We start from the raw sequence: 7,923 nt of genomic DNA, 5'->3' as shown, positions 1-7,923 counted from the left end.
GAGTATCTTGAAATAAGATAGAAAGGCGCTATATAAGTACAGTCCATTTATCATTTCGTCTTTTGTACGCAATGGCAGACTCTTGTATCGTCTACCTGAGGGTAGTAGATGGAAGAATCCTTGTGCTGGGTGGGTGTGGTCCTTTATCATGCTGCGTGCTTTACGCAGGCATCGGCTGTGGTAGATGTCCTGGATGGTGTGGAGACTGCTACCAGTGATGTCCTCTGCTAGTTGCACCACCCTCTGTAAAGATTTCCAGCTCTGACTGGTGCAGTTCCCATACCACCCTGTGATGCAGCCTGTCAGCAGGCTGTCAATGGTGCACATATAAATGTTGGTGAGGATGCTGGGCGGAAGAAACCTCCAGCAGAACTAGGCTCAGTACACGTGGCCATCTGCTTTGACCGGCTGGGTTTGAGAGGATAGGAAGGAGAGACAAAAGAACACAGAATGGTAGGTCCAGATATAGGTCCAGGTGTACCTGAAAGACAAAAATGCATGTCCCGGATAGAAAAAATAATTACAAATACAAAACAGGTTGAAGACAGTAGCATAGTGAAGAAATGTGGTCAATTTTTTTTCCAGCAGTCTAAGCCTATAGCAGCATAACTAAGGGATAGCTCAGGAAACCCAAGCCAACCCTAACTATAGGATTTATCAAAAAGTAAAGTCTTAAGCCTAGTCTTAAAACTGGACAATGTGTCAGCCTCACGGACTGAAACTGGAAGTTTGTTCCACAAGAGTGGAGCCTGATAACTGAAAGCTCTGCCTTCCATTCTGTTTTAAAAAAAAACTCTAGGAACTGCAAGTAAACCTGCAGTCTGTGAGCAAAGTGCTCCATCCATCCATTATCTTTTGCCCGCTTCTTCCATTTTGGGTCATGGGGGTCGCCGGTGCCCATGTCCAGCAATCACTGTGTGAGGAGCGGGGTACACCCTGGACAGATCGCAAGTCCATCACAGGGCAAAGTGCTCTGTTAGGAAAATATGGAACAATAAGATCTGTAATATAAGTTGGAGCTAGGATGTTGAGAGCTTTGTAGGTTAGAAGTAAGATTTTGAATTCTATTCTGGATTTGACAGGGAGCCAATGGAGAGAAGCTAAAACTGGAGAAATATGATCTCTCCTACTAACTCCAGTTAAGACTCTGGCAGCAGCATTTTGGATTAACTAAAGATGTTTTAAAGAAGTATTTGGACACCCAGATAACCCAGATCCCCATTGCAATAGTTTTTCAATGGAAATAATATTTATTCAGTATGGCATAATAACATTATATGTTTTGTATGTATATCCCAGTAAATCTCACATTGTAGAAGGTACATGTGGAGTAAAGGCATCTATGTTTTAGTGTAGATGTTTACTTCCTGTGTACGAGTATGTCTGAGTGGTACCTGAAGCTCTGAACATACCTCCCCTGGTCAATCTCTGGTTACAGCAGGTCTTTGCAATGCAGATGGAAACATGGAACTGCTTGTCAAATTACCCTTGAATTATCTGTACTATTGTTGGATGATGATGTCACTTTCTAAAAGGTAATAATGTGCTGTTGAAAAAATTGCTTCCTTTGAGGTCATTGGCGATTGTAAAGGTTTTATGCGAGCATCTGCAATGTGTGTGGGCAGAAAGAAGTGAAGCTAAACCAGCTTCTAGTTATTTCCACCCTTTAATACAAGCACAAACTAAAGTGGGTAATTTATTAAAGAGGAGCCACCGGCTGAACTGTACCTTCTGTTCTGTTCACCCACCCATCTTTTACCCGCTTCTTCCATTTTGGGTCACGGGGGTCGCCGGTGCCCATGTCCAGCAATCACTGTGCAAGGGGTGGGGTCAGGGCTTAATTTGTAAAACAATTGATGCTGGAACACAAATAGCAGGTGGTCCGGGGGGGGGGGGGGGGGGGGGGTTCCGTGAGTCCTCCCCCAGAAAATTTATAATAAAAGAGATGCATTTTTATGTATTTTAACAGGTTGTTAAACATTTTGTTAAACTGATTAAAAACAGGTCTCTCTTGTAAATGACGAGGCTCAATGAGGCTAACAACCTGTAGAAATAAATTACTATTTTAGAGAGCAGAGAGCTTCGATTCTGTCAAGCGTCCTAACCCCCCCCCCCCCCACACACACAAACACACACACACACAAACTTCAATGTCCGACCCGAACTCTTCTCAGCTGAATTCAGTCCTGTGTGTTGTTCTGCTCCAATCTCTATTACCACTGTCTTCAGGCACTTCAATTTTCTGTTGTCCAGCTGAGGACAATCCATTCATTTATTTTAGATAATACATTGGACTGTCTTTTTAACATTTTGATCCTGTTATTTTTGACTAATTTTGAAACGTGCAATGTGAATAATACACATCAAACATTTCACTCGTATTTTTTTTACTGTAAGCTTTTTTATTTATTATCTTTGAAATGTATGCAGGAGTTCTAACACATTGGCAGTTGTGCGCTCTGCAGAGCAGTCTGGCGACGCTCCTGTGCATAAAACGTGCACTGTCTGCAGGGCGCACAGATGATCGAGGTGAAGCTGACACCCCACCCACGTCAAAAATTCCAGTACATACAATGAGTGGTTAGTGCTACATTTGTGCTGGTTTGTGACGTTAAAATGTTTGTTTTGCTACTTTGTTTTCTGAGACACATAGCTGAAGGTGAATGGAGACACTTCATCCCTGCGGGACAAGCAAATGAAAATTGCTGCTGTAATTTAATTATTTTAGTAAGCCATTTAATTTGCTATGATCCCAGGTTTTGAACAGGTGTGATACTGATGTGTGATCACAGTGTGCACATGTGATGTTGCTCACAATGGTCCTCAGTGCGCGCAAGGAGCTTGTGTGTTTGCCCAGACACATGAAAAATTAAAGGGAACATTGCCCCTAAAGCTTACAGCACCTGGTATTCCAAAGCAGTCTCCCATCCAAGTACTAACCAGGCTTGACCCTGCTTAGCTTCTGAGATCAGACGAGATTGGAAGTTTCAGGGTGGTATGGCCGTAAACAATTATTATATTGATGGTGGCGCAACTGGTAGAGCTGCTGCCTCTCAGCGAGCAGGTCCCTGGTTCAAATCCTGGTCCAGGGGCCTTTCTGGGTGGAGTTTGCATGTTCTCTCTGTGCATGCATGCTTTTTCTCAGTACTCCGGTTTCCTCCCACAGACCAAAAACATGCATGTTAAGCTGATTGGTAACTCTAAATTGTCCCTATGTGTGAGTGAGAGAGTGAATGGTTGTCTCATTTGTCTCTATGTGTCCCTGTGATGGACTTGCGACCCGTCCAGGGTGTACCCCGCCCCTTGCACAGTGATTGCTGGACATGGGCACCAGTGACCCCCGTGACCCAAAATGGAATAAGCGGGTAAAGATAATGGATGGATGGATGTTGTAGATGGCTTTTTGAATGGCTTTAGTTTGTAGGAGAAAAAAAAACTTCCATGTGATAGGACTGATGAACTAACAGCCAAAGTGGATTGCTTCCATCTTAAAACAATTCTAGCCACCTACATATCATCTTCAGCAGTTCAAATGCTATTTTGTAAATCTTTATACCTCAGTCAGTTTGTCAATACACAAATACACAGAATTATGTAGTTATTTACAAGCATAAATAAGAGCAGCAGCAACATTTTAACAAGTCATTTTAAGCTTGTCCATAAACTGGACCCATTTCTAAAGCATATATTACTTTTCTTATTTGTTGTTTGTTTCCAACAAGCTTTATCAAAATCACAAAGAATTCTCACTTTCTTTTTTGGTATACAGTATTCTTTTCTCTGCAGGTCAATAGTTTTTTGTTGTTGTTGTTGTTGTTTTTGTTGTTTGTTTGTTCAAGTTTAGGTTGAATGTACTTCTATGGCAGCAAAGTTTCAAAGTTTTCCACAAACATAATTACAAAATTTAGCTATGCATCAGATAAAGACTTCTGAATTGTTTCACAACAGTTACTCTGATACACAAAAATCCCCACTCCAATTTACGGCTGCAACATTATAGGATTTTATGTAAAACTCTTCATTATGCCAATAATATTTAGCATGATACACCTTTAATTTGTGGTTTGAGACAAACACCTACTGCAAGTTTGACTTTAACTGTATGATGAACTAAAACTAATTGAGAGGACTGTTTGCTCTTCCTTTCACAGCCTTGTGGTCTTCACTAAAGTAGAGCCCAACACTGACCCCATCTCACCACCTTTTTCACCTAGCCACTACCCCTTAGGTTACCTTGTAGATTCTGCCTCTGTGGTTTCTACACTGCGCCACACTAACCCCTTCTGCCACTCACCAGCTGCACCCCTTCCTGCACCCCACTGCAACCCATTCTACTCGCTCCAGCCGCACAACCCTTTCTGTGAAGATACACTAACCACTCAGCTCCTAAAAACTTCACCACCTCCTTTGCCTTATCTTTCCAGCTCCAGACCCCCCATTATTCAACATTTTCCACAGGCAGGTAACCCTAACCCTTTCTTGATCCTCAATGACATAGCTGTAAAGGGTGTCAACACTGACACTGATCTAAACAGCAAAGTGACATCCAAAGTTGTGGAAAGACCTTTTCCTTCATCTCCTATGGAAGGGAAGGAACCTCCACACCAGAAGTCATCAAACCCTTTTATTTCTGAACCTGATTCCGAATGGGATAAATCTTTTGATGCATTTGCTGCTTGCAGACTGCAGTCCACTGAGGACCTCACAGCAGAAAGCAGAACACAGCAAAATGCAGTCAGTGACCATCCACTGGAACACTACAACAATAAAAGCGAGTTATGGCCTGTCATAAATGCTGATGAAAACACAAACATTAATGACTCTCTGTATCATCAACCTGAGGGCACATTTTTATTTGAAATGTCTACAGCTCCCAACCTTCTGAAGTACAATAACACTTATCACCATGACACTTTCCAACATTTTCTTGAAACAATCCCAGAGCAGAGAAGTTTTGAGAGTGATGACATAACTTTAAACACTCCATCTAACTCTCCAAACCTGAGTACTCGCACTGAAACGGAACAGGACGGCAACGCTACTCACGGTTTAACTGACACTATTATTACTCCAGCTTCCATCCACATTTTGGCTGCACAACTAGACAGCAACTCTCCAGATCCTAGTACTTCTGGCCTTGGCAGTTCAGCAGAAGATGATGGCCTCTCCTGTTTTTCCTGTCAGTCAGACAAATTTTCTGCATCATCCTCTGAGGCTGAAAGCAACACAGTCCACTTTGAGAAGTCTGTCTTGGTACAAAATATAAACTCAGAGACTGAAGACATTGTTGCTGACAGGTCAGATGATCTTCGGTTAATTGATGTTTCCCAACAAATGATAACTAAGCATGAAGATGACTGGAAAAAAATAAATCTGAACAGTTCAGAGGTGTCTTTGACGCCTCAGATGCCAACACTAAGACCTGCAACTGCTAAACAGGAAACAGAAAGTGAAGATTCTCAGACACCAAACACTTCCAGTATGTATCCAGACCTGTTGATGCAACCCTTTGAATCTAAGCTCAAATCCTTTATTTTGTCCGACAACAAAAATAAAGAACAAAGTACAGTTTCTATGATAGATTTCTCTGAGAATTTTGATTACTTAATCAAAGATACTAGAGATGTGATGATTCCTGCGTCTCCATTCGATGATTTATTTTCCACACCACCATCATCACACATCACAACTTCTCCTGCTGCTAAGCATGATTTGCTGGATGCATCCTTTAAGAATACTGTTTTAGGAGAACCTGAAACTAATGTGCCATTTATCTATTTTGATGATTTTATTGACATCAGGCTAAATGAGAACAACCTTCACCAAGTCTTTGACAGTAATTTCTCACAAGCACAAACATTTGATCAGGGTAGCAGCAGCTTCCTTCAAAGCCTTCATGTCAGCTCTAACTTGCAGGATTGCCAAACCTGCTATTCTCATCCTTCCTCCAAAGTTTTTGGTGTCTTAGAACAGGATGAGCCTCTGCACCCTGCAAACTCAACTACCTGTGAGGACTTAAGTGACATTAAAACAAACTCTGGTGTTGCTTTAGCACCAGAAGATTCCAAAAATGAATTCTCAGAATTTGAGGGTGAAATCAGCCAGACCTATGGTTTCAGAGATTCACTCCATTGTGCTCAGGATAAGATGGAAAATCTTGTAACAAGCCTCACATTCAAAGATGGATTACAAATCCAGCCTGCACCGCTGCCATTCTTGGATATGAACTGTAATCCAAAAGACAATGGAGAGGCAGAGAATCAGCATGGTGCCTTAGCTGAGATGTTCTCAAATTGTGCCCAGGGACAGGATGCCACACTTCACCGTTCCCAGTCTGAAGGTGCACTGACACTTACCTTTGACAAAATCTTCCTGCCATCTTTTGGAAGTGATCCAGGTGCGACACAGGGGTCTTTTTCTGCTCAGCTTGACCCCATCTTTCCCTCTCCTACCTCCTTTGTTCCTCCTCTAACTCCTGAAAGCAATAGCATCCCTGTAGCTCTCTGTGCCCTCTCTCCCCTTGCCAATATTTCAGTGACAATGCCTCTAAGCCCAGCACAAGGTATCGCACCAAAGCCAACACTGGACGAGACAGAGCAGCAGCTGGAAGCAGCCACCCAGCAGTGCAGGTGAGGTTGCACATACTCAGCGCTTGGTGAGAAGGTGAAGAAGAATTTCTGTCCTGCTGTCTCTTCAGTTTCCTCCTGCTGCTCTGCTTCCGCCTGCTTGTCTTCCATGCCAGTTTTCAGGAGTGTTCTTCTTTGTGGTGTGACATTTGATGATTTATCACTTTGTTAAAACACACTTGCACACACACATGCTTGTGGTAACAGGACTCTTCTGCAGGTTTCTTGTGTGTGCACTAGCTGTGGTAACAGGAGTGGAAACTAAAACCTCAGGCCAATTAGCAGTTATTATTTTGCCCTGATTCCAACAGCACACAAGATCAACTTCACAACACACACACACACACACACACACGTTTACACACAGACTCCGCCCCCTTCTGCACAGGGTCACCTAACATCATACAACCACACTTGTGCTATGATTTTATTCAGAAATCTGTCCTTTTATCTGAGGGGAAAAAGGTGTTGTTTTGTTATTTTCTTTTCACCTTGTGGTAATAACACATTTAACACTATTCTACATGTTTGATTGCAAATTAAGTCCCTTCATTTTATATTTAATTCTCACCACTTTTCCCATAATATTACTGTTGTTTTTTTCTTCTTTGATCTTGATTACTAAACTAAAGTCTGGTTTGGGATTTTAACGTGTTTCCTTATGTCTGGTGTCATATTGGAAGTCTGGAAAACATGTGTGTTGAAAATGAGCAGAAATCATACCCTTAGTGACTGTAAGTGCACGTCAAGGCAGGGACTTGTGTAAATGTAGGTTGTTGACACTGGAAATTGTCTTTCCTGTCTTATTTGACAAGCATTGTCTCTGAGAGTCTTCAAGTTCAAATATTAGATAGTGGTGTGTGGCTTTTTGTTAGTTAGTTCCAAAAAAAGGAAACTGCATTTTCCAAACACAATCTGTGTTTTCAATGAAAACTATTGTTGCAAAGAAAACTGGGATTCTGTAAGATTTTTTCCTATAAAAACACAAAATGAAATTTGAACTAGTGATTTGTGCCACAAATAAAGATTTTAAAAGTTGTTATTTATATTTTAAATTAAAAAGTAAAACAAAACAAGAGACATTTGCTTTTTCTGTGGGAATGGGATGTGAATCCTAAGTTCTGAATGGCTGCTGAAAGTTAAAGTGGCAGCATAGAACAAAAATTTGCTAAATGGTAACCCAAAGCTAAACTAAAAGCTAAAGCAAAAAATTTTAAAGATAACATGACAAAAACAGGAGCTGAAAGCTTTATATATATATATATATATATATATATATATATATATATATATATAT

At 41.3% G+C, this 7,923-nt stretch overlaps 1 protein-coding gene and 1 pseudogene across 1 annotated transcript in view; one reads left to right on the top strand and one right to left on the bottom strand.

Moving 5' to 3' along the window:
* rab11fip5a (RAB11 family interacting protein 5a (class I)) overlaps positions 1–7,923 on the top strand; it is a 95,183-nt gene that overhangs the window by 69,093 nt on the left and 18,167 nt on the right. The window lies entirely within an intron of this gene.
* Positions 2,892–3,009, bottom strand: LOC119427942 (annotated as a pseudogene).

Source organism: Nematolebias whitei, chromosome 21 (genome assembly GCF_014905685.2).
Source record: "Nematolebias whitei isolate Nwh7 chromosome 21, NemWhi1, whole genome shotgun sequence".
NCBI classification, from domain to species: Eukaryota; Metazoa; Chordata; class Actinopteri; order Cyprinodontiformes; family Rivulidae; genus Nematolebias; species Nematolebias whitei.
The sequence above is the reverse complement of the archived record's forward strand: the minus strand, read 5'-3'. Positions and strand labels throughout refer to the sequence as shown.